Below are 27905 nucleotides of genomic sequence, written 5' to 3'. Positions count from 1 at the left end.
AACATAAGAACATACCTGCTGGATCAGGCTAAAGGCCTATCTAGTCCAGCATCCTTTTTCATACAGTAGCCCACCAGACGCCTCTGGGAAGCCCCCAGGTAAGAGATGAGAGCATGCCCTCTCTTCTGCTGTTGCTCACCTGCAAATGGTATTTAGAGGCATTGAGGCTGGAGGTGGCCTATAGCTCTCAAACTATTATCCATTGAATAGACTTGTCCTCCATGAATTTGTCTAAGCCCCTTTAAATCCATCCAGCTGGTGGCTGTAACCACATCTTGTGGCAGATAATTCCGTAGGTTAATTATACATTGTGTGAAAATGTATTTCCTTTCTTTGGACCTAAATTTCCTGGCAATCAGTTTCATGAGATGACCCATGGTCAAACTCATCAAAATCTATACATCAAGATCTATACCTCATTACATCAACATCTTAACAATTAGTAATAATAAAAATGTATTTCAGCAAATGGTGAGATAAAATACTTTGCTTTATTGTATTGGTTTGTTCTTGTGTGAACTTGTTATCTCGACTCAAACTTGGGTTGTTACAAAACCTTCATGGGGTTGCACTCCTTGGGCAAAATCTAGCAAAATTAAACACATTGATTTCAGTAGGAAGGTTAATCAGATGCTAAAGTCTCTCCCCCTAAAAAGAACCTGACCTCAGAGAGTTTAATTTTGCTGGGATTGTGCCCATTGAATGGAACCATCTTAAGCTTTGGATGCAAGCAGCATACACCCATCAGTCATGACAGCTTCTCTGTTGGGGCACATCCAAATATAATGCATGTCAGTAAGCACCTACAAAAAATTCAAGATGGCAGCCCAAAGCTGTCATTGGCACAAGTCGCTAGGGGCCTTGAATCTCCTTGTAGGGGGCCTCAATCTTTCTTGTAACAAATGCTTCTTATTTCCACGCTTAACATCCTCTTGCCAGTTACTGTTTTCCAAGTGCTGTGTCTTTGGTTCGTGTTTCCACAAGGTAACAAGATGGATGGAACCCATTAACTTGCCTCCTTTCCTGCAAATTGGCAAAGGGAGCATTATAAAATCAGTGAACGTGAAAGACGGCTTTCATCATGCCTGCTGAACTAGTCATGGGGCGCAGAGCTATGGCATTGCAAGAAGGCAGTAAAGATGATGGGTCTCTGGTCTTTCCCAAGCTATATGACCCTTCTTGCCAGCTTTTAGATGTTACGGTTTCCCTTGGGTAGCCAGGGTCGATGACCAATACAAGGCTTGGCAGGAGAGACGGGGATTGTTCATGCCCACTGCCCACTAGGTTGTCCATTTTCATATGTCTGCTGACAGTCCTCTAATAGGATATGTTCCCAGTCTGGTCACCAAGGATTTAACTTAGTCTGGAGGGGATGAGTTGCTTGGGTGCAACAAGGGACTGGGATAAGATCTGCCTTTTTTCTTTGCGTTTTAAAAAGTTGCATATTACATTGCAGAAAAAGCTTGATTAGTATAGAGGGAGATATGCATATCTAGAGATATCTGAATTCAGATCTTAGTCTGCAATATAAACAAACACTTTCTATTCCATTTTGCAATTGCTGTGTTTTGGACAATGCCCTATGTGGGGTGTGGGAGTATATGTGTGTGTGTGTGTGCATTGCATTGTCTAGAGATGTGCTATAGAATATAAATATGCAATTATATTGTAGGCCATTACCTGAATTCAAATACATTCCCCACATTTTTATAAGATGAGATTTGACAGACTTCAGTCTGTCAGTTTCTCTTGAATCTCTTGTAAAGATGTGTCTGCCTTCATTCTCTCCCTTTTTCTATTAAAAAGTTTACATCCGTTACAAACTTGTATTTCCCCAATCAAATGAAAAAGATAAAAGTGTCTTCATATATAAATAAATCAACATGTTTTCTTTAGCACCTGAATCTACATACCAATATTCAGTGTTGGGCCTGTGTTCCACTAATAACAGCCTGTCTTTGACTGCCTTTCCTTCAATGCTGTGATCCTTCAGGACCCTAAAGTTTCAGTTTTCTTTAAAAGCTCCCCCACTCAGTGCTTAAATTATGTGGGAAATAGCGAGAACGTTACCATACTTGTCCACATATATGTGTGCTATCATAGGCGTAACTGGGGGGGGGCAGGGGGGGCACGTGCCCCCGGCGCCATTGAGGTGGGGGCGCCATACCAGTCCCTGCCACCCCCACCCCACTGCCCACCTGCCCAGCCCCAGGGGGGCCCCTCAGCCACTTGCCTCCAGCTCCGGCCTAGGATCGGCAAAGAGGCCTGCAAACTGCAGAGCTCCTCCTCTCTCCCTGCTGCCTCTCAGCTGATCGCCGGGTGGGCGGGGCTTCCAGAGAGGCCTCCGAGTAGGCCTCCCTGAAGCCTGAACTCGAGTAGGCCCCAAGCAAGGAAGGAAGGAAGGAAGGAGGAAGCAGGCAGCAGACCCTCTGCCCAGACCAGACCATCCAGAACAGCTATTGCTAGGTAAGCTGTGAATTCCTTTTTGTGGTTACCCCCCTATATAGGGATCTGCTTGCCATAGGGCTTTGATATGGGGGGGTGGGGCGAGACTGAGAAGTCTCTGAATATTTAATTTAAAACAGACTGGAAAATGTGCTGGCTTTAAAAACAAAAACTATCTAAAAAGGCCTATAAGTGGCTTGTTTCATGTCAGAAAATTGCAAACACTTCTGGAACAAGTATATTTTATTTATTTTCATTCATTCATTCATAAATGCACTTATGTTCAAGTTATTTTGCATTCCAGAAGGTCTGAGTGAGAACTGTGAAGCATGTGTTGTGATTTTATTTTATTTTATTTTATTTTATTTTATTTTATTTTTCTTGTGTGTGAACTGCTCCCCAATAACTTGCAGGGACTTCAGGGTCAATCTGGCCAACATGTGAATGCAGCACCTCTATTCCAGAGGAGATGTGTGTTAAAGGGCTTTAAAAGCCTGGTGTGAAAAGACTCCTGGAATCAAACTTTACTGAATTTGTTCAGAATTCTGAGAAAACAAACATAGGCTCACCCTGCATGGTTGAAAGTATCATTTGCTAATCTGCAGCAAGGGGTCCATTTTAATCATTCATCTTTCTAGTGTGTTCTAGGCATTAAAAGTAGCACAAATATATAGTACTCAATGTATATCACTATATACTGTGAAGTGTGCGTGCGTGTATTCAGTGAAATGTATTTCCAGGTAGCATACTTATTTTGAAATATCAGACTTAAATCCTTGGGGGCCTGGGGTGTGTGGAGGCCCTGGACTTTGAGGGGCTGGGGCCCCATTTTGAAATCCTGTCTCTGGACCCATTCCAACCTTGCTATGCCCCTGGCGGAATAGTTACATATGTATTGATCACTACACATGGGTTTCTGCACAGAAGAAACTTCCATGTAGAAAATGTGTCTCTTGTAAATTGACCCAGAATTTTCCATCCATGACTGGGATATCTGAGAGTTAGAGTCAATAATAAAAGAACAGCACGCTGCTTGTGACAGGAAGGGGCAAATTACAATGATTTCTTAGTTTGGCAGGGGCTGGTTTTGGCCCTGGCAGAACTTGGCTATCTGCTCCTGTTGCAAATGCCTCTGTCTAGTGTGGCAAACGAATGTATCCTCCTCCCTCTTGGTGTCAAAGTAAGCACTAGTGTGGTGAATGCACATATACCCCATCATGAGCCAACAGTCATCATAAGACAAAGGCTGGCAGGAATCATTCACTGGTTTATAGACACACACACACACACACCCATCACCTTCTTCTTCCCCTATTTTGCTAGTGGCTATTTGGGCAGGTGATCCTCTAGGACAAAGTCATGTTTTTTAAAGAATGAGAGGAGACAGAGAAAATGACACTTGGAATCCTTGCATAACTCCTGACTGTTGTTCTAAGTCTTTTACAGAGATGGCTCATGTTTCCAGGTTTTGATCAACAACCATGTCTAGATGGTACAGTGTTCCTTTTAACGGGGATTTCCAGATATTGCTGACTACAAGTCCCATCATTCCTGCTTGGACAGTGGCGCAATTTCAGTGCTTGCCCTAGGCGCCATTTTCCCTAGTTACGCCTCTGTGTGCTACACACATGTGCATCTATGCTTTTGGACTAATTAATTTGCTCAAAACCGGATTTGCAAGTGTGAATAACAAATGGATTTCAGTCTGGACAGAGGCCAATGCTAGGATACCCCAAAGGAGCAGCAGTCACAGAAGCAAGGGGTTTGTATAGCAGAGGCACAATGTAAGCTGTGGTATTTGGCAACTTTGATACAATTGCAATTTCTCAGGGGATGAATGGCAGCTCCTGGGTGGATAAGGAAGGAGGGAACATGAGGGAGTGAAAGCTCTGAGAGGCTGACAGGGGTTGGAGTATGGACAGGGGGAAGGGGAGAGACAGAGAAAGAGTAGCTTAATACTGCCCTGTATCTGCTGACTCGTGCGCAGTGCCCAAGGGGTGACTTCCATGAGGAAAGATTTGGAGGATCCCAACTATAAAGGTTTTATCAAAGAAGAGGGCAAGAAAGGCAGCGGGTTGCCACTCTGGCAATCTGGCAACTTGAGAGTGTCTGGCACCAGATGCCAAGCAGTCTGGCCCTCCTGCTTGATCTAAGAGGAGCCATTTTTGTGCCAGAGCTACGTGGAAGCTGGGGGAAAATAACCTTTGTGCCTATGAACGGTTTCCTGGTTTCTCCGTATACCCATATCAAGTTCTTACATTCCACTGCTAAGAGGAATGAGTCTGACCTTAACAAGGAGAAGGAATCAGTGTACGAATACGAATATGGTGAATATTTATATACCGCTTTTCAACAAAAGTTCCCAAAGCGGTTCACAAAGATACTAGCTGGGCCGGGCACAGAGCATCTGCACCTTCACCGGCCCACTTCTCCCCCCACTGCCTGCTTTTCCCTCTGCCCACCACAATGCCCGGCTTGCTTCTCCCACCCCACCCCGGTGCTTTTGGGCCAGCCGGCCCGCCACCTCCTCCTGCCCACCCATTCTCGGCGGCCAGGCCAGCCGCCACTGCCTGCTCCTTCTGGCAGCCAGGCCAGGCCGGCCCACCACCTCCTGTTCCCAGCAGCCGGCCTGCTGCCGCCTCCTGCTCTTGGAGGCAGGGGCAAGCTGGCCCGCCACCACCACCTCCTGCTCTCAGTGGCCGGGCCGGGCCAGGCCGGCCCGCCACCATCACCAACTCCTCCCGGCAGCTGGGCCAAGCCAGACCCTGCAGCCTCCTGTTCCCAGCGACCAGGCAGCCTGGCCCTCCACCGCCATTGCCTTACTGTCGCTATCCCACAGGCAGCTGCTCTCGCGAGAGCTGCCACACATGGGATTAGCGACAGGTACGCCTAGGATAAATAAATATCTAGATAAATAAAATGGCTCCCCGTCCCTAAAGGGTTCACAATCTTTAAAAAAAAACTTAAGATAGACACCAGCCGCAGCCACTGGAGGGATGCTGTTCTGGGGATGGATAGGGCCAATTGCTCTCCCCCAGCTAAATAAAGAGAAGCACCACTGTTTAAAGATGCCTTTTTATTCAGTTAGCAAGTGTTCCATTAGCAGGGGTGTAAGCAAAACAATGAGCCGGGTCTCACAATCCGTGAGACCCGGTTTGGGAAAGTGAGCGGGAAGAGCGGGCTAAGCCCTCTGTCCCCGCTCACGAGCGGGGAGGGAGCCCTGGGTGGCCGGATTGGCTGCCCACACGATTGCCAGCTCCGAGACGGAGCCGGCGGGGGCTGGGGAGCTCGGGGGCCACACGACCCCTGGAAGCCCCAGTATGCCCTGCGCGAGCATGCAGGGCATACTGGGGAGGCCCCCAAGCTGGGATGCTGCTTTTAAGCCTCCCAGCTAGGGGTCTACTTGCAAGTAGCCACGGCGCAGAGTCACGCCGCCACTATTCATGAGCAGATAGCCCGGGTTTGCAGAGTGCTCGCTCCGCAAACCCGGGCTAAGGGGTGGGCTACAGGAGCGGGTTAGCCACTCCAGAACCACCAGGCTCAGCTGCGAGCCCGGTGGTTCTGACAACCCACAAAAATCGGGCTAGGCTTTCCTAGCCCGATTTTTGTGATCATCAGAATAGCCCCAATATTTCTGTCTTCACGCAGAGCAACATTTCAAAGACTGAATAACATAAGCTAAGATGATGGTTTTGAATAAGAAGGGGCTGTTGGAGTGGACGCTGCTCCCCTGTTATTAGGTGTACTGTAGTGCTCCAGAGCACACACAGAAAGAACTTTGAATCACGAGCTGACCAGGCAGTCAGACAGCCAGAGGCTGAGAAAATGGACTTCTAAAGATACTTTTAAAGAAGCAGTCTGGGTTCTTTTAAGAAGCAATAGCTATGAATTATATTATATCCTTTAAAGAATGTTTTCTTTGGGGGATGCCAGGAAGCACTAAAGAGCCACCTTTTGTATGCAAGCTAGAGTTAGCCTTTGGGGGCTGGGGGGGAGAGAGAGAGAGAGAGAGAGACAGAGTTTTTCAAGCCTTGATGAGTTATTGATTATTTGTGAGTGTTCATTTTTAAAGATGATCTATTTTAATCTATGCGTTTCCTTCGATGCATGTCTTTTGGTGGTGGCAAGTTATTATTTTGATGCAAGCCTTTTCATTGTAGAATTGTTCTTCTCTTCAAAGAAGAGCCTTTTATACCAAATCTCTGTATTACACAAAAAAGGCTATGGATAGAAGCTATGGGCAGAAGACAAAAAGAGCCCTGAACTATAATTTGTCCAAACTATATCCCTGTAAGAACTGCTGAATTCTATATACCTTAGCTGGCTAGGTGAGGACTGGGTTTCCCAGGCAGTCAGGTGTAGGGGTTGGTGCAGCAAGGTCACACTGGTAATGACCCAGGCTGAGTGGTTCTAGGAACTTGCTCTGGAGTTTAAGAGCTCTCAGGCAGTCAAGTCCATACAGAGAGTGACCCAAGAATTTGGGTTCCAAGAGGGTCCAGGGCAGTCTAGGGTAGGCCTCCTCAGGCAAGGTATTCTCAAGGATAGTGATTCCAGTTCAGTAGTTCTGGATGCAGCAGTCCAAGTGTTCCAGTGTAGGGACTTAGCAACTCAGTGATGCAGCTTGGGGAAAAGGGAGTGAGCACACTAACTGGTGCTCTGCTGGATAGGCTCTTGGGCAGTAGCAGGCAGCATGTGCCACCACATTTCCACAATTCTCACAAGAGATCACACACAAGCCACATACCTGGGGCTAGAGAACAGAGGTTTCTATTGGGTTTTTGCCTTCTGCTAATTTCCAAATGTGGGAAAACTTTTAAATACAAAAGGGACATAGGGGAGCTTCCTGGTATTGGAGTTGGAGCTGGTGTGGGTATGATAGTTGCTATTCAGAAGAGGCACAGAGCAAAAGGGTGCTCTTGTGTGGAATCAACATAACTGACTTCAGACATGGCCTTGGTTGCACTCCAGGGTATGTCTTCCCTGTTTCTCCAGGGACTCTTTGCTGATTCTTCTGCCTTCTCAGGAACTCTCACTTCATTAAGAATGTGTGGGCTTCAGGTCGACTTCCACCTTTTGCTAGGCAGCTTTTGCACTGGTTCAGTATTGGCATGATACTGCTGCTTGATTAAAAGAAAGGCCACGTTTTCCCTCCTGACACCCAATGCTTGTTAATACTCTGCCTGCTTTGCTTCCACAGCAAGCCAAAGATTCTCCAAAAAAGAGAAGAAGGGGGGAGCAGAGGCTGTCTCATAGCAGGAGGCACAACAAACTCCACCCAAAATCCCTTCCAGTATATCAGTAGGGATCACAAAAGGTCAGGAGGCTAGGCCCTCTCTGCCCCCTAAAATCTGAGCACTGCTGACCTTTCTCCCTGACTATGCTTGGAACTCTCTTCCACATCAGGTATATAGTAAGCTACCTTATACTGAGCCAGACACCACTGGTCCACCTGGCTCAGTACTGCCTATACTGACCGGCAGTGACCCGCCAGGACCTCAGTTTGCAATTCCTGTACCTACTTAAAGATGCCAGGGATTGAACCTGGGTCCTTCTATAAACATGCAAAGCAGATGCTTTCCCACTGACCTACAGTCCTTTCACCAGTGGGGAAGGAGGGTTGTGCCATTGGTTGTGGCAGTGGGGCATTACAGAATATGTCATGCTGGCATTTCAGAGACATCACAGATGTGAAGGGTGGGTTCAGTGTTCCCTCTCACAGGGATTCCCAGATGTTGTGGACTACAACTCCCAGAATTCCCAGCTGCAATGGTTTTTATTTGGGGATTATGGGAGTTGTAGTCAACAACTTCTGGGAATCCCTGTGAGAGGGAACACTGGTTGGGTTGCAGCTGAAATAAATCTTCTCACAAATTCAAACTTGGGTTAAACTTTAGAGTTCAAATTGTGAACATGGCCCAATTTTACTTCGGAAATTTTGTAACTACAGCGGGTACTTTCAACCTACTGAAGTCTTGTAGATCAAAATGAATGAAGCCTCAGTTTCAGTAGTAGCATATAAAAATCCATGGGCATGATTCATCAGGAAGAGCCCTCTTGGAATCAATGGGAGCTGTGCTGTGTTCTTGTGCAACTCCCATTCATTTCAATGGGGCTCATGTAGGAGAAGGTCCAGCTGGATTGTGCCCAGTACTTCTAAAACCATCACCCTCTAAAATATTGTAATCCAGGATTCAAAGTTTGGGTTCCCAGGTGTTGTTAGACTACAGTTCCCATCATCCAACAGCCATTTTGGCTGGGGATGATAGCAGTTATAGTCCAAATATATTGGGGACCCAAGTTTGAGAACCCCCACTGTACATAAGAACATAGGAAGCTGCCTTATACCAAGTCAGACAATTGGTCTATCTAACTCAGTGTTGTCAATACAGATTGGAAGCAGCTTCTCCAAGGTTAGAGGCAGGAGTCTCTCCCAGCCTTATCTGGAGATACTGGGGAAGAAACTTGGAACCTTCTCCATGCAAGCAGGCAACCAGAGCGGACTGATCCCCTAAGGGGAATATTTTACAGTGCTCACATGTAGTCTCCCATTCAAATGCAAACCTGTGCAGACCCTGCTTAGCAAAGGGGGCAATTCATGCTTCCCACCACAAGACTAGCTCTCCTCCTATCATTTAACAACCTCTAAAACTGAGAATGTTGAATCATGTTCAGGTTCAGAGAAAATGAATTGTCATCTTGGTAAGTTCAGAGAATTTGCTCAACCACCTCCCAACATTGTTTCTGCTCAAGTGAGGATGCTGATCAGTGTAAATCCAAATATCCCCTAACAGGAGAGGTTTTGGCTTCAGCTGGGCATCTGAACAAAAATTATATGAAAACAACTGGGGTGTTTGTTTCTGCTTTACCGCAATGCAGCCCAGAAGCATACGAGGCTGCACAGAAGATTGTCGGCTGTAAACGTCGGAGCGACGTCTCTCGCTCACAAGCCGCGCAAGCTGTCATTAAAGGCATGTTTACATTAACAAGGGAAGCTGGGCGCACTGTCTAGCGGAGAAAATCACGGCAATTACCCACACAAATAGCTTTCCCCCTGTTCTCTTCCTGCAGCCTTTCTTCATGAGCAGTTAGGTACACAGAAATTAGAAAGGGAGAAATGGATCTTTGCGCTCATTCAGGTTCTGGAATCGGACTGCCTCCCCCAAGTGAAAAGTAGTGTTGGACATTCAACCGCGTCCCATCCCCCCCACCCGCCATGGCTCAAATTGGGACTGGAAGCCATGTAGAATCAGATGTTGGCTCCCTATACTATGGGGCATACTGGCCAGAGGAGAGAAGAACAGGCACTTCCAGCCAGGAAGTTCACGTAAAAGCCCATAATCCTCCTGGCCTGGGAAGTCAGATGATGCTAAAAGGCCATTCTAGTGCCACGTGCTGCTATAAATGTTCCAACATCTAATGTCCTCCCTTGGTTTGGGCATCTGGTCGCTGAAGGAAACCACCAGCTCATCAAACATCACCCAGTGGAATTGATTGGTTGTCGATTCAGAAGTCCATAATGCTGGGAATAGTGGAAGGAAAGAGAAGAAGAGGACGACCAGCAGCAAGGTGGATGGACTCGATCACGACAGCAATGAATGCACCACTGAGAGACCTTAAAGGCCAAGCTGAAGACTGATCATCCTGGAGAGAACCTCTCCATGTGGTCGCTAAGAGTTGACACCGACTTGATGACACTTAATCAATCAATCAATCAATCAATCAATCAGATTCAGAATAGATGAAAGACAATCTTCTTCATGTGGCACATTGTTTGTTTGTTTGTTTGTTTGTTTGTTTTGTTTGTTGGGGCCATTCATACAACCTACCGAGTGGGTGGGCAGAGGAAAGGCTTTGCAAACCTTGCCTTCCCCCCGATGATCATCCTATTCTTATTGGGAACATGGAGCATGCTCCCACACAATCCACACTGCTCTGTGCAGCGTGGAGCAGGGTGGATTGCTCTGAGGCCAGGACTCATTATCCCAGCTTCTGGTATCCCACAATGCACCACACACCAAGTGTTGTGCACCAGAAGATTCCCCCAAGGGACGGACGTTCTCAGCACTTATCTCTGTGTCAGCGTGAGCTGCAAGAAGCTCACGTTGACACATGATCCTGGGTTGAGGGTGCATTTGCACCTTTAACCTCAGCTACGAGCTGGGCTGTGGTGCGGGGTTTGCCTCCGCGGCACCTCCAGGATCTGCATGGATCATGGCAATTCCAACACGAAGCTAAGCTGAGACATCTGTCCATGAGAACAGCTTCATTCTCACAGACCCTACCTAGAACCCTACCTAGCTCCTCCAATGTGGATGTTGTTTTACACAGTATAAGAGCAAAGGTCGCTGTCATAAGAAGTTTACAATCTAAAATTTGATACTGGGGAAACAACAGAGAACAACAGAGGAGGAGAGAAGAAGAAGCAGGAGTAAACAGGGGACCAGTATATGGCTCTTGCAGTTTCAAACACTTAAACTTCGTATGGCGATGAGGGGATTGCAACAACTTTTTAAAGGGAGAGTTTCAGAATGGATTTGAAGAAGTAAATTAGGGATGGGAGAACCCTGCCAAGCTGACCTCAGATTGATCTGGACTTGATCTTTTGAAAAGGAAAAATATCAGAAGAACTTAGATCATGTTTCTGACCCAATTCAAGGCTCAGAAAAATGCCCACTGCTTTCCCCACCAGACCTCTCTGTCCCATATGTTGACATTGACTATTTATCCCTATCCATCCCCAACATAGCATCCCTCCAGTGGCTGTTGCTAGTGGCTGTCTTTTTTAGATTGTGAGCCCTTTGGGGATAGGGAGCCAGTTTGATTGATTGATTGATTGATTGATTTTATATCTATGTAAACTGCTTTGGAAACCTTTTTTGAAAAACAGTATATAAATATTCATTGTTGTATCCGATATTCTCGAAGTATTCAACTATTTTTTGAATATTCATCATATAGTTAATTTCTGTACTTGACATCCAATGATATTTCATTTCAATATTTTGATATTTGGCAGTATTTCATAGCCATGCTGTCTTGTATTTGATTATTGGTCTGCACTAGATATTTAGTATTTGAGAATTGATGGCTTACAATAACATTTGATACCTGTCAGAACTGAATTGAACCATGCTAAGAAATACAAAGCATTGAGATCAAATTATGAGATAACACCTACCATTTGAAACTCAGAATTTTGAAAGGGTTGCACTTAAAATCGGAACTGTAAAGCTGGAATTTTAAGTGAATTCTGAATATACGAGAATGCTTGTTTCAGTGTTGACGGGGATGCATTTTTAGGATGCTTGATTAGGCCTTCCAGGGAAGTGGGCACAATGATTCCCTCACCCAGCTGGCCTGGCCGTTCAAAGGGAGAGAAGAAGCATTTCACACATAGGCAGAGCCACCCATTTAGAGTTGCTTCTGAGATCTCCTTCGACATTTTAAAAGCCACATCATTAGAGCTCTCCAAGCCCTTTTCAGACATTCAAAATTTGGATAATCAATGTAAATGAAAAATGCTTAAATTCAGGGGCATAACTACCATTAGGCAAGGGGAGACTGTCGTCTTGGGGCCCCACTGCCTCGAGGGGCCCCCCAGAGGCACATCACATGACTCCCTGCCCACCCGTGTTGCACCCCCTATGAATTATGTTGAGTCTCTTGGAGATTGGCAGTAGCAGAGACTAAAAAAAACCTAGATTCAATGTGAACTAGATATTCACTGTATTCATAATGGGGATGTGAGTGTGAGTGCACTATCTACTGTGAAGTGTGTTTGTGTGTGTATATCAGCGAGGGGCCCATTTTAAAATCTTGTCTCTGGGCCCACTCCAACCTTTCTACGCCCCTGCTTAAATTGCTGATTTACCTGAGGCTTCTGACAGGAAAGGTTTGGTTCTTGGATACTGAATGGAGTCTTCTGAGTTTATGTCTTGAGCCCATTACTGGGGGCAAGTTATGGTTAGGTGTTTTTCAAGGATGTGCATAAGCAAAACGATGCACATCCTTTTGAGAAAAATGATGTGCATTGAAAAGAGAGAGAGAGAACAAAATGATGTGCATTCATGGGAGAGAGCTGGTCTTGTGGCAGCAAGCATGAATTGTCCCCTTTGCTAAGCAGGACCTGCCCAGGTTTGCATTTGGATTGGAAACTATGAGGCACAATCTGTGCATAGAGCCTAAGTAGGCTCTGCAGAGAGAGCAGGCTTAGCCCGCTCTCCCTGCAGACAAGCAGGGAGTTCGCCGTGGGTGGCCAGATTGGCCACCCACAATACTACTGGCTCTGTCACTCCAGGGTGTAGTCAGACAGATGGGAAGGTCTGACATGGCCATTCCCTCCCCCAACAACAGGGAGGCAGCTGATCTCGGGGAGTATGGCGGCGGTGGTGGTGGGTTCCTTTAAATGCTGGCCCAGCAGAGGCACAGGGAAGAATGGGCAGCTGTGGGAATGGCAGGCACATCCATGCAGGGGCAGTAAGGTCCAATGGGTTGAAAGACAAATTCACAGAGGAGGGCCTATCAGTTTCCACTAGGCACAATGACTATATGGAGCTGCTGCGAATCAGCCGTGGCAGAGAGCTCTTTGCCTCCTACGACTGCTTGTAGGCATCAGGCTGGTCACTGGGAAACAGGGCTGTGGGTGATAAGATGGGCCTTCCTTGGTTTGATCCAGCAGGGCTCTTCTTACATAATTTACATAACACTACCCAGAACGGAACCTGTTGCCAAGTTTCCACCCACCCCCCACACTCATGTGCTCATTATCCCATAGGAACATAGGTAGGTAGGTAGGTAGGTAGGTAGGTAGATTTTATTTCGGTCATTGACCAGTAAATGAAAACAGTTACCAAAATGTACAGCAGTACAAAAAGCAATTACAAGAGCTCAGAATGAATTTTAGAGACGATATAACAAAACTTAGCTATTCTACAAATAATCTTCTTATTGGTATTTGCCCATAAGAAATTTAGATAGAAATCGTCAGGGCATCCAGGGAGGTTTTCCAGCAAAGGAGAAATTACACTTAAGCATATATCCCTATACAAAGCACAGTATAGAATGACATGTGAAGTAGTTTCTATGGCCCCAGAGCCACACGGCACAGCCGGGAAGAAAAAGGTATTCCTTTAAACCTACCATCGAGAACTGCCTTAGGTAATGTGTTAACTTGTGCTCATAGGAACATAAGAACATTTCGTTTTAGAATGTGAACCCTTTGGGGACAGGGAGCCATCTTATTTATTTATTATTTCTCTGTGTAAACCACCCTGAGCTATTTTTGGAAGGGCGGTATAGAAACTGAAATAATAATAATAATAATAATAATAATAATAATAATAATAATAATAGAAGATCACACAGTCTGACTACAAACAAAGGCATGACAAGGTAGCAGGGATGATACACTGGAACATCTGCAAAAAATACAAGCTACCTGTAGCCAAAAATTGTTGGGACCATAAAATTGAAAAAGTTGAAGAAAATGAAGATGTAAAAATATTATGGGACTTCTGACTACAAACAGACAAACATCTGCCACACAATACACCAGATATAACTGTAGTCGAGAAGAAAGAAAAACAAGTCAAAAGAATCGACATAGCAATACCAGGGGACAGCAGAATAGAAGAAAAAGAAATAGAAAAAATCACCAAATACAAAGATCTACCAATTGAAATGGAAAGGCTGTGGCAGAAAAAGACCCAAATAATCCCAGTGGTAATTGGCTCCCTGGGTGCAGTTCCAAAAGACCTTGAAGAGCACCTCAACACCATAGGGGCCACAGAAATCACCATCAGCCAGTTACAAAAAGCAGCTTTACTGGGAACAGCCTATATTTTGCGACGATATCTATAATAACCCACAGTATTGATGATAAAATTCAGCCATCCCAGGTCCTTGGGAAGGACTCGATGTCTGGATAAAACAAACCAGTCAATAACACCTGTCTGACTGTGTAAACAAGGAAGAAGAAGAAGAAGAAGAAGAAGAAGAAGAAGCCTTATATCGAGTCAGACAGTTGGTCCATTTAAGTTGGTGTTGTCTACACTGGCTGGCAGCAGCTCTCCAAGGTGGGAGTCAAGGTGGGAGTCTCTCCCAGCCCTACCTGGAAGTGCTGCCCAGGAGTGAACCTGAAACCTTCTGCATGCAAAACAGGTGTTCTGCTACTAAGTTACAGCTCCACCCCCAGAGCTACAGCCCCATCTCCATGAATTACACTCGATCCCAGTTTTGAATGCTTGAAAAGAGTGGTTGGTTCTGCATCTGTTGGGTTGATTTGACTCAGAGAACCATTGCCCATGGGGTGGCAGCCTTGTGAAGCCTTCTCTGTCTCCATCACACCTTTGAGCCTGCTTCACACGCTCTCTTGCCAGACCAGTTCCCTCTAGGAACATTCATCAGCATCTGAGTCCCTAAGCGCATACACACACACACACACACACACACACACACATCCCTGCAGCTCCCGTCAGCAGGAAGCAGCGCGGACGGCCCCCTCCCCATCATATTCCTTCTAAAGGTCACCATCAAGCGAGATGGTTTCCTTCTATCTACTTATCGTCTCTGTGCTGAAACCAGCTTAAAGAGAAATTTCCCATGGTAAATTAAAGTTTAACAGTGTGTTATTTTGTGATAAGCACAGTCCATGGGTCTAAGACACTCACTGTTTCCTTGAAACTGTTGATAACCGTACAGACCTTTTTGGCAAAAATGGAAGCATTCACTGCTGCTAATGTGCGGCACCTTCCCGCAGCACGCTGACGAAGCCGACAGCTTTGCGCAAGCAGATTCCAGAGGTACAATGATGCTCACCGCATGCCAGTCCTAAGTCTGCTTAATTCAGCACTGCTTTTAAAGGCCTTTCCCCCATGCATCTGGAATCATATTAGCCATGGTTGGATATTGCCCTTCTGCAGGGGTTTTGGAAACTGCATGCCCACAATAACATTACAGGATTTGCAGCTGTCTAGCGAGGAATTTCAATGTATGTCTGCCCCTGTGCCCTCCCTCCGTAGGATATTCATTGGCCTTTGTCATTGTCCTGATGCTGATCTTCATGGACTCCCCATATACTGGGAAATTCCTTTGAGAAATAGTGCCCTGGGTGAGGAGGGCACTTTATCATTGTTGAAAAATTGCATGGCTGGTACAGGGCTAAAAAACCTAGGCCTGGTCCAAGCAATCATTGCAACCTAGGTTTAAAGATACCCAACATTAGCATAATCATGTAAACCTATATCAAGGCAGGAATCTCAAATTCGTCTTGGGACACAAACTGACATTGGTAATCTTGGCATGGATTCACATGATCAGACTAATGTTGGTTACTGATTTTAAACCTAGATTCCAACAATTGTGCGTGCCAGGTCCTATTGCAGTCCCCAGACTGTCCTAGCAATGCCCATGAAAACGTCTCAGCACTACCTCTCAGTAAATTGCTGCTTTGCTGCCAGTGCTTTCCTCTTCCAGTTTTGGGATCTCACCAAAATATCACGGGCCTTCTGCCCTTTCTTTTCCTCTCTCTTTCTTACTGTTAGGAGAGAAATTAGACAGAGCTCTTTCCTGAGTCTGTTTTTTCCTCCCTAACTCATGGCAGACAATAACACTCACCCAACAGTGATCCACCAAGCTCAGCTCAGCACCCCTTTCAGGTAGGCGCCCTGGGCGGCAGCCCAGTCTGCCCACCCCAACCCCAGGCCAGCCCCATCCATATGCAAGCCCATCCTCCTCAACAATGTGCTAGCTGCCCTGCTGATTGCTCACCAGTTTCAACCAGCTTTGACCCCATCTGATCTGATGGGGCATCATCATCTGAACTGGCATCCTAAACAGTCTTGGGGCAAGTCAGACTGGATCAATGGGACCAGCTTTGCACCATGGCTATTTCTCGAAAACATGGTCCAAACAGGGCCAGCCCTGGGCCATAGGCAGACAAGGTCAGGGGAGCTGACCCCTGTTGTACTCTGTCCAGTATCCTTGATGCTTGGTTGTTTGAGAAATTTGTCCCAGTAGAGAGCCTGTAGAGACTTGGGGGGTGGGGGTGAGAAGGAGAAGCAGAAAATGAGAAAATGAGAAGGAGAAAAGCATCTAGTATAAAACTACGCCCCACCGGGAGCCTGGTGGAATGCTGGGGCATAGCCATGAGAGACTCAATATGAAGACGGAGGTCGAAGCAAGCCACGATCTGGAAATAGATCAGATGTCAGAACCTCTCAGGGAGGAGGATGTCCCAGCCCCTGCAGGAGCCTCTGGCACTAGCTAGGATCCTGTGGTGATAACTCCCACAGGGGAGTGCCTGCCTGTCTAATCAAGGCATCCTTTCCCATGGGTCTGCTTAGGAAAGGGAGGAATTGAATCCCAGGGCAGGCCATTGATCAGTATCTGGAGAGGAGAGCTGGTCTTGTGGTAGCAAGCATGACTTGTCCCCATGGCTAAGCAGGGTCTGCCCTGGTTGCATATGAATGGGAGACTTGATGTCTGAGCACTGCAAGATATTCCCCTCAGGGGTGGAGCCACTCTGGGAAGAGCAGAAGGTTCCATGTTTGCTCCCTGGCAGCATCTCCAAGACAGGGCTGAGAGAGATTCCTGCCTGCAACCTTGGAGAAGCCGCTGCCCATCTGTGAAGACAATACTGAGCTAGATAGACCAATAGTCTGACTCAGTATATGGCAGTTTCCTATGTTCCTATCAATACATGGATTGGGACCAAACTATGTCCCGGACGGGAGGGGGCTTTGGGGGGCTTTTATGAGCTCCTCAGTAGTGGCCAGGCACCTGCTGATGCAACCGCTCTTCAGCACCAGCTCATCTAGAGTCACTTCCCAAGTTTCTGTTCTGTTCTCCCTGCCCCAGCCCTCTATCCCTGCAGCCCTGCCCTCCAGGCCCAGCCTGCTGCTCAATCTCTTTCCGGTCTCTGTGATCAGCAGGGAGCCATTCTGAGGGCTGTGGGCTTTGGGCAGCTGCCCAACAATGCTGGCCCCTGGTACTGGTTCTGACTGCCTGAGGTGGGGGGCTCAGGTGAGGTTTTAAAGTAAAGGTTAGGGTTAGGGTTAACCCTAACCCTAACCCTAACCCTAACCCAATTTCGACTCCTGGCGCCCACAGAGCCCTGTGGTTGTCTTTGGGAGAATAGAGGAGGAGTTGACCATTGCCTCCTCCTGCACAATATGAGATGATGCCTTTCAGCATCTTCCTATATCACTGCTGCCCGATATCGTACCAATGGGGATTCAAACCAGCAACCTTCTGCTTGTTAGTCAAGCATTATGCCGCTGCCCCACTTAAGGTGACATGAGGTGAGGTTTTAGATGAGTCTTATTCTGCCATCCCTTGAGGAGCAACAACACCCCCAAGGGCACCAGGGGCTAGAGATCTGGTCTAGGGGGAAACAGCTGGTCTTGTGGTAGCAGGCCACCTGCATTGTCCCCTTTGCTAAGCAGGGTGCACTTGGGTTTGCATTTGGATGGGAGACTACATGTGAGTGCCGTGAGATGTTCTCTGTAGGAGACAGAGCCATAGCTCAGTGGCAGAGCATCTGCTTTGCATGCAGAAGGTCCCAGGTTCACTCCCTGGCAGCATCTCCAGGTAGGGCTGCCAGAGACTCCTGCCTGAATCCTTGGAGAAGCCACTGCCAGACTATACGGGCAATACTTAGCTAGATGGACCAACCGTCTGACTCGGTATAAGGCAGCTTCCTAGGTTTTATTGTTTATTTATTTTATTTATTGTTAAATTTATACCCCGCCTTTCATTAAGAAAATCCCAAGGGGGCTCACATTAAAATTTAAAAACAAGATTATAAAAAAGACACATTAAAACATTGAGCTAAAAAAATATAAAGACAAATCTGATTTTTTTTTTTAAAGTAAAACACAAGCATAAAAACAGTACAAAATACAAGAAGCAGCAGCGGAGACGATCATATAAAAGCCTGGGTAAAAAGCCATGATTTGACATGCTTTCTTAAAACTGTGACGGAGACTGAGGAACGTGTTGTAAGTGAAGGACTATGTGCTGTCTCTTGTCTCAATGACAGTGGAGGACAGACTAGTGAGTCAGAGGGCTAGAGGGTCAAGACATTGATCATCCCTTCTCCACTGCTCTGACACGATCCCTTTGATATGTAGATTGCTAATCTCGGGGACTTCCTTCCTTCCCTCCTGCCACTTCTTCCTTCTTCTTCCCTACCTTCTACCTTGCAACATGCATGTTCCTCTCCTCTGCACCATGTGTGCAGAGATGCAGAATCCATCTGCATCCAGCTAGATAGATAGATTAGAGATCCGATCTCTCCACTTTCCTATCTAGAATGGAGTTCTCTAATAAATACCACTTATATTGATTTGGAACTATGAACTGGCTCCAAGTTACTTTACTCTCAGCATACATGCATGCCTAACTAAATTCCGCTGTGTTGTGCCTCTGTGCACTCTGCTGTAATGAATAAGGGTTTCTCCTACCAGAGAGAATTCCTAACAGAATGAATAGCCACCGGGAGAGCATTCCGGAGTCTGGGGGCAGCAACAGAGAAGGCCCTATCCCGAGTGCATGACAACCTAGCCTCCCTCATAGTTGGCACCCGGAGCAGAGCCCCCTCAGATGACCTCGTCAAGCAGGCAGCAACCCTTGGGAGCAGGCGGTCCTTCAGGTATCCCGGGCCAAACCATTAAGGGCTTTAAAGGTCAAAACCATCACCTTGAATTGGACCCAGAAACAACCTGGCAGCCAGTGCAACTCTTTCAGAATGGGTGTGATGTGCTTCCACCGGGCAGCTCCAGATAAAACCCCAGCTGCCGCGTTTTGCACTAGCTGTAGTTTCCGGATATTCTTCAAGGGCAGCCCCACATAGAGCATGTTACAGTAATTAGTCCAGCTAATGATGTGACTAAGGCATGGGTAACTGTGGCCTAAACGGCCTTCTCGAGAAAGGGACGCAGCTGGCGCACTAGGCGAAGCCAATGTACCAGCACACAGAGTTCAAATCCTGTCAGAGAGCCAGCACGGATCCCAGAACTTGCATTTCTCGTTTCTTGGCTTTTCCGCCAGCATCTTTCCCCCCCTTTCCCTTTTTTCGTCCTTGCACTTCCTCTTTGTACCCATTATTGCCGTCTCTCCACCGGTTTCCGTTTCCGAATCCTCACCTGCTCCCTCCTTCATGCAAATTATCGCTTTAATCCAGTGGCACTAATTGATCAAACAACACAGGACTTTAGGTGTGTTTTTTGAATTATTCATTTTATTGCTACACTTCATTTCAAATTCATTTACTGCGTCGATGCTCCAATGTTACCCGAGAGTGAATCTTCATTTTCATCCCTCCGCTCGTAACTGGCGTTTCATAGCCCCGAGAAGGAAAAATAATAAAAAAGAACCCTCGAGTCTTTATGAAAGTGAAATAAAAAATATATTAAATCTTAGCCAAAGATCCTTTCCTGATGTGCAGCCATTAATTAATTATTTATGGCCCTCGGTAATGGGCCGTTTATGAAGCACCGAACATTTCGCTGCGGTACTGTATAAACTTCTTAACGCTTCCTCTGTTCCTGAAGATCTTTCCCCACTCCAAAGCCCCAGGACTGTAAATCCCAAAGCCAATCAGGCAGAAAATCTCCTAATGACACACCAAACTGCCTTATATTGAGTCAGACCATTGGTCTATTGAGTTCAGTCTTGTCCCCCAGTCCGGACTGTCAGCCACTCTCTGGGAGACCAAGGTAATTTCCATCACGTCCTGTCCAATCCGTTTAACGGAGGATGTCGGAGATCAAACCTGGGGTCTTCTGCATGCAAATCAAATCCACTACCACTGAGTTATTATGGCCCCTCCCCAAACATAAGATGTGGATGTGATCCTCTATGAGCCTCACTCACCGGCACAAATCTCTCTGAAGATGGGCGGTTTCACATATTGCAACTTCATGGCTGCAAACCCAACTTTGCTGCTGAGTCTCTACTGGTCGGAGTTAGGAGTGGCAGCTAATTCCAGCTTCCCAATAGTGTAGCTACATAATAACACCTTTGCCATCACATCTTGGTTGAGTCTACACTTTGAGTTTTAAGGCTACATTGAAAATACCATTTATATCTGTGTGTGTGTGTCAGGGGGGCAGAGAGCTGGTCTTGTGGTAGCAAGCATGAATTGTCCCCTTTGCTAAGCAGGGTCTGCCCTGATTTGCATTTGAATGGGAGACGGCATGTGTGAGCACTGTAAGATATTTCCCTTAGGGGATGGTCCCGTAGCTCAATGAATTGTAACAATAATCACTCTGTGTAGGGTGATGATTACACTAGCTAGAGATAAAAGTGGTCCGAAAGGCTAAAACATAGAAAGGAATACACATTTTTCTCCAAGTGTGTATTTGGACTCTGATACAGAAGCACTAAAAGCTGGTCCTCAAATCTCTGTTCAAGGCATGAGGTGGGTTCAGACATCACGTAGAGCCATGGTCAAACCTGGATTAGTGCTATGGATTATCACCAATTTTTGGTTTGTTTTGCCGTATCATTGTTCATTTCCTACCTCCTTACCTCCCCTGTTCTAGACTTGCCTCTAGAGAATGCGAGGGCTCTGCAAGGACGGAGCTACTGAAAACAAACCATAATTAAATCACAATTGCAAGGTCGTACATCAGGCAAGAACATGTTTGGGACAAATCAACTTCAGCCCTCGCGGCTCTACACATGATCCGTGTGTAAAGCCTGGGAGAGTTCTGCGTGGAGAGCAGGCTTAGCCCGTTCTCCCCACAGTCGTGCAGCCCTGGGTGGCCGAATTGGCCACCCACATGACTGCCGGCTCCATCACGGAACCGGTGGGGGCTGCGTGGATCAGGGGCCGCCCATTAATCTCATTTAAGGAGAAGGGGGATTTGGCAGGCTAGCTGCCTTGGAACCACTGGGCTCGCCCATGAACCTGGTGGTTCCCACAATCAGTAGAATGTGGGCTAGGCTCTAGTGATGTGCACGGACTGGTCTGGAGGCCATTCTGAAGGCCTCCAGACCGGTCCGGACATGAGGGCGGTCTGACGGTCCGGCACTGGGGTGGGGGGCTCTTTAAGGGCAGGGGAGGGTGTACTTACCCTTCCCACTGTGTTTCCCCTGCTGGTGCGTGAATTTTGGAAAGCTTTTGCGGCAGCAGGATACTTCCCTGCCGCCCCTTCCCCCAGTCGTCGGCAAAAGGCTTCAGAAAGCCTTTTGTGCATGCGCATGTTGCGCACGCACGTCACGTCTCCATGTCATGTGCGTGCGCATTGTGGAGACATGACATGCATGCGCAGCGTACGCATGCGCAAAAGGCTTTCTGAAGCCTTTTGCCGACGACTGGGGGAACGGGCGGCAGGGAGGTATCCTGCCGCCCCAAAAGCTTTCCAAAACTCATGCAGGAGAAATGCGGCGGGAGGGGTAAGTACACTCTCCCCCAACCCTTAAAGAGCCCCCCACCCCAGTGCCGGACCGCAGCTCCGCGGTTCCGTGCACATCCCTACTAGGCTCCCTTAGTCCACTTTCTACATATCATGGGAATAGCTTCCTTGGGTTCAGGTCATAGGTTGACAACCTGAAATAAAACATTATCTCTTGACTGGCATGAGTTCAGCTATACAAACAAACCACAATTAGATTAAATAAACCATGATACCCTGTGATGTCTGAAACCAGTCACCATTATGAAAATAGTGGTCGACATACTATGCAAGAGAACAGCAGCCTAGCAATGTTGTATTTGCATACATTCACTCAAGTTGCACAAATTCCATTACACAAGAGTAAGCCCATCATTCCAATCGGCACTCTCTTGTGCACCACAAGTGGCACAAATGCAGTGTTACTAGGCTGATGTATTCTTGTGCAGGATGTCAATCACTAAACCAAAGCTTGTTGAAATCAGTAAGACAGTCATTCTCAAGTGATTTTTGTTCATTAAGTGAGTGTGCAACAGGAACATAGGAACATAGGAAGCTGCCTTATACCAAGTCAGACCATTGGTCCATCTAGCTCAGACTGGGAGCGGCTTTTCCAAAGTTGCAGGCAGGAGTCTATTTTGGAGATGCCAGGCAGGGAACTTGGAAGCTCAGCTGCTCTTCCCAGAGCAGCCCCTTTCTGACAGTGCTCACATGTCGTCTCCCACTCAAATGCAGACCCTGCTTAGCAAAGGGGACAATTCATGCTTGCTACCACAAAACCAGCTCTCTGCCACCTTCCCTGCTGGATCCGTCCAAGGCCCACTTAGTCCAGCATAACAAAGGTAACAAAATAATCTAAAAATCAGACATATTGAAATATAACATAGTTCATAGTTTATCGTTCTTAGTTTTTAGCTTTTTATTAATAACTTATATTTGAAACTTTTAAAACATTTGTAATTTCAAATGTGGGTTTAGCCTGGTCTTGTAACTTGTTTAACTTTATTAATCTTTTTTACATTGTATCTATTTTATTAATGTCGTGAGCTACCCCGAGCAGTAGTGTACGGGTGTACCATAAAACTATGCATTAAAATGCCATGAAAATGTGGTTTAACAGCTAAAAACACAACAAATGTTTACAGCTCCCTCCTGTCACTCTCTAACTGCTTAGCTGCAGCACCAACAGGGAAAAAAGAGGGAATGGGGCCATTGCGAATGGACGTCGGAAGTTAATAATACTGCAGTTGGGTTAGATAAGTGGCTACACGGGAATTGCTGGGAAGGCAGGCTCGGTGCTACAGGTGCCATTGGGGAGAATGTGAACCTAGAAGAACCAGGCTCTGCCTGACACCAGAACTGAATGAGACCTCAGAGGAGGATCCCACTTGCAGTCCCAGGTTTGCTGGGTTCCAGGAGGCTGAGGTTAGTCGAGCAAGGGACTAGATCAGGCCAGAGGCTGTAAGGGGAAGAGGACCAAGGCTAGTAGGATAGGAACATAGGAAGCTGCCATATATTGAGTCAGACCATAGGTCCATCTAGCTCAGTATTATCTACACAGACTGGCAGCAGCTTCTCCAAGGTTGCAGGCAGGAGTCTCTCTCCCAGCCCTCTCTCGTTGGAGTTGCTGCCAGGGAGGGAACTTGGAGCCTAGAAGCTCTTCACAGTGCAGCTCCATCCCCTGAGGGGAAGATCTTGCAGTGCTCACACATCAAGTCTCCCTTTCATATGCGACCAGGGCAGACCCTGCTTAGCTTAGGGGACAAGTCATGCTTGCTACCACAAGGCCAGCTCTCCTCATCAAGACTTGGAGAGGGCTGTGTGCAGCTGCAACAGGGCTGTGTGCAAGGCATCCACCACAACACCAGAGAGTGTTGCTTCAGCAAAGAGCCGTTCTCAACACCAGCTGAGAACCTGCAGTTTAGATTCCCTGCTCTCAGTACTCAGACCACTAAGCCAACTGGACTAGACTCCTGTATAAGGAGGTCTACCACCCAAATTGTTCTGACCTCCTGTGGTTTTGAGGCTTCCTTCTTGATCTGACTAGCCTCCAGGTACTTTCTTGGGGTATATAGAAACTCCCTAAGAAAGTGTCTTTGTCTTATAGAAACTCATTTATCTCCCTCAGAAATTCTCAAATTTTGTTTCTCTGTGAGAGGACCCAGAAACACATTTTGAATTTCACTTTTTTGTAATTTTAGTGCCAACACCAGTAATTTCCTTCTTCATCTAATCCAATTGGTGGCATACAGAAGGTGTGAGCAGACTTCAGCCTTATGGTATCTACATTTGTTTTTTATTAGAACTGCATCAAGCCAGATGTAAAATTGTGAATTGGGGGTGGAGCCAATGGCCCATGGTATACCAGGAGCTATGCACTGAAATGATCTGCATATGCAAGCACAAATTGACATGGATTTGGTCACAAAATTCTAAAAGTGGCCAGCACAGCTTCACGAAGTCAAAGGCAACCATTTAATATTCCTATTGTACAGGTGAGTACGCACCTTAAGTGGCACAGCAGGGAAATGCTTGACTAACAAGCAGAAAGTTGCCGGTTCAAATCCCCACTGGTACTATATCAGGCAGCAGCGATATAGGAATATGCTGAAATGCACCATCTCATCCTGTGTGTGAGGAGGCCATGGTAAACCTCTCCTGTATTCTACCAAAGACAACCACAGGACTCTGTGGGCTCCAGGAGTCAAAATCAACTCAGCACACTTTACCTTTACAAGTGAAGAAAGGGGAGGCTGGGAGATAAATGATTAGCGGAAGAGGGCAGAGTTGGGGATTTTTTTTATTATTATTGTTTCAGCACTCTTAAGAATAAGGTCCCTTTTTACAGCTGGCAAATACTGAGATTTCCCCCAAAGCTTTCTTTTTCAGCACCCTAATTTAGCAGGGGGAGGGGACCTTCTGTTTGTTTGTTTTCTTTTTATGTTCTTCCAAGCAGAATCACGGACTGAGCTGGAGTTTCAGCTGAAGCAGGATTCTGAGTGGAGGCAAGGGTCTCAGAAGGGATTCAGGCTCAGATTACTCTAAGGAAGAGCAAGCATCAGGCAAAGGAGATCAGGACCTTGGAAAGCTCTGAGCAGGAGAGGCTGAACTGAACACCAAAGACATAGTTCCTGCAAAGAACTGGAAGCTACTGAAGAGTTATGTAGGTTGCTGGCTAATTATATTTAGCAGGGGGAGAGCAACTGGCCCTATCCAACACCAGCACAGCTTCCCTCCAGTAGCAGTTGCTGGGGTCTACCGTGTGTTTCTTTTTAGATTGTGAGCCCTCTGGGGACAGAGGACCATCTTATTTATGTATTATTTATTTTTCTATGTAAACCACTTTGAGAATTTTGTTGAAGAGCAGTATATAAATATTTGTCATCGTTGTCATCGTCGTCGTCGTAGTAATTAGGGTGGTTGGCCTCACCCTCTTTTCTGAGGAACCTTCTGTGGCTTAAACAAGCTTTGCCCATTTTTGCAGATACTGACTCTGCCAGTAAAATGATGGGCTCCTCCTCACCTGTTGGGTCTTCAGGGGATTCCTCCAAGTCAAAGAAAGAGAAGAGAGGTATCTCCTCAGGCCATGGAAAGGGTCCTGAGACCAGCCCCTCTAGTTCATTTGATGCAAGGGGTTTCAGTGGGGTGGGGGCTTCCTCTTTTGATTCACTCTCTGAATAGTCTGCCTTGACTCCCCTTTGGGGTATTGACTCCTGGGACCTGACACTACAACTGGAAATCAAAAAACCTTGCTGGTCAACTGCAGATCACCCGGAGTTCTACCAGAAGATCCCGATCCGCATTCTGCCTGCTCCCAGCATACAGGCTTTGACATCCCACATGTTGCTGCCAGCCCAGATTGCCCTCATCTCCTGCTTGTGGCCTCTTTGGAGGCATCTATCTGACCACTACAGGAATAGAAAGAAGACACTTGGCTAGAAGGACCTTCACTTTTATCTGACAGGGCTCTTTTACAGCTCAGAAGGACCTCCCATGGTCCTGATTCCTGAAACAGGCAAATCAGGGGCTAGGGATGAAGTCAAGGGCAAAGGATTTGAGCTGGGATAAATGGCCAAATGGCCAGCCCCTTCTCCTTGAGTATCCAAAAGGGGAGAATTGCCCTTCCTGTATAAGAGGATGACAAAAAATACTGCCAGACTCTGGGCTTCATTCTATTTTTTTTAAAGGAACATCTAAAGCTACCCTCAATTTCCAGACTGCAAAAGAGCTTGGAACAATACAGTTTGCCTCTTAATGCAGTACAGGTGAGCCACTGTAACACTCAATCAATGATTATGGGGTGTTTGAGTACTAGAATAACAGAGTCCGCAAAAGCACTGATTACAGATGGATTCACAGCTGGTGCCCAGGTGCGTGTGTTTTGGCAGATCAGAAAAGAAAAGCCCCAACTTTGAGGCTTAGCGTGTGCCCACAACTGTTTTCTGGTGGTCTTTCTTTTTGATGGGGGGAACCCCTACTAGCTGAGTCCTCCCAATGTCCATCACTTGAATGGAACTAGCATTGTTGAAGGAGCAGAATTAAAGACCCTTATTATATAGGTGGGAGTGAGACTTTGAAACTATTTCCAGGTCTATCTGGGAAGCCGCTATATTTTTATAGCTTCTGTTATGACAGACATTATTCTGCTCAAATGTGGTGGTTACCGGACCATTAGTATTTAAATCAGCTGATAATACGTCGGGAGCGATTCCTGCCAAAACTAACTTTACAGCTGGCCATGGCAATGCAAAGTTCTAATGGGCCGATTTAAGCCATTTATGTCAAACAAGCGTTGATTTTCAGCCTGCGGCGGTGATAAAGAGCAGACATACAATTTGGTAAGATTAGCGTTTCTCCTCTGGCCACAAAGGGAGGATTATGAGTTTGTGGGAGGTGGGGAAAATGGGTTATGACTGGGAGCAATGTATGGAAGGGTATCTTTTTTAATGTCCTATGGGGGAAGCCAACAAAAGAACAGAGACAAGCCAAGGGGACATCGTTATATTATTCGGAGGGTCATTTACGCTACAGGTCTTCGCTTCCAGAGAAATGGCGGGCTAATTTCTGGCTCATACGTCTTGCCCTTGCACTGCCCAAAGTTGGATTCTGCAGGTATTTCAGAGTGGAGTGCAAGAAGACTTTTTGTGATGCAGATTTGAAACCAAGGACAATGGAGATAAGTGGGAGGGAGCTCTACTCTAGTCCCCACTGACAATTTTCTGGATGTTGTCCATGGGCACTAAGCCCCACCCATCTACAGCAGGCTTTGAAGCACACCGTGCACGCTACAGTGAGGCCTCTGTGCACGCAGATATGCAACACGGCGACACCCGTTGTTCCAAAGGGGAATGGTGTCATGCAACTGTGTGCATGGAGTCCCTACCATGGAGCATGGTGGTGCAATCCCACTGGAGGTGTACACATATGTGTATGAGATTGGGCAGTGCTCAAGCCACATGCGCTATCTTGCGCAGTATATCAGCCAATGCCCTTATAGTAGCCAAAGGCCACTCGACATGCTGTACATTTGTGGCTTTGGTGTCATGTGCTCTTGCACGGCTCTGGTCCTAGTATGCAGAGCATGGGAAGCTGCCGTCTACTGAGTCATGCTTCTGGCCCATCTAGGTCAGTGTTGTCTGCCCCGATTGGCTGCAGGTGCTCTCCTGGGTCTCGTCTTTCCCAGCCCTCTCTGGAGCTACCAGGAACTGAACTTATAGTTCCAGGTTCAGACGCACTGTGCCTCTGAACACGAGTTGCTGGGAAGCAAGAGCTCTTTGCTTTCATCTCCTACTTTTGGGTTTCCCAGACACATCTCGTTGGCCTCTGTGAAAACAAGATGCTGGACAGAGGATTCTTGGTCTGATCCACCAGGAGCCTTCCTGTGATCTGATGACCTTCCGAATGCAGCGCGTCTGTGTGCCTGCTCCCACTCTGCAACGGCCCCTCCCCATTCATTTCAATGGAACTGAGGCAGGAGACCTTGCAGCAGGATCATGCCCTTAGTTTGCTGCAATCGCACTTGACGAAGCCAAATCAGAATAGATTTTCTCCCATTTTGCT

General features: G+C 46.7%; 2 long non-coding RNA genes across 2 annotated transcripts; one reads left to right on the top strand and one right to left on the bottom strand.

Moving 5' to 3' along the window:
• Positions 1-472: 472 nt before the first annotated feature.
• Positions 473-2202, bottom strand: LOC128328508 (uncharacterized). Its single transcript, XR_008309261.1, has 2 exons — positions 1914-2202; positions 473-1023 (listed from the first exon to the last, which is right to left on the bottom strand). It is a non-coding gene; the product is annotated as an uncharacterized LOC128328508 (long non-coding RNA).
• A 170-nt stretch (positions 2203-2372) lies between these two features.
• On the top strand, positions 2373-25238 carry LOC128328509 (uncharacterized). The gene is made up of 2 exons (XR_008309262.1): positions 2373-2466; positions 24047-25238. It is a non-coding gene; the product is annotated as an uncharacterized LOC128328509 (long non-coding RNA).
• The last annotated feature ends 2667 nt before the right edge of the window (positions 25239-27905 follow it).

The sequence above is a fragment of the Hemicordylus capensis genome, chromosome 5 (genome assembly GCF_027244095.1).
Source record: "Hemicordylus capensis ecotype Gifberg chromosome 5, rHemCap1.1.pri, whole genome shotgun sequence".
Taxonomy (NCBI): domain Eukaryota; kingdom Metazoa; phylum Chordata; class Lepidosauria; order Squamata; family Cordylidae; genus Hemicordylus; species Hemicordylus capensis.
This window is presented reverse-complemented; position numbering and strand designations above follow the sequence as displayed.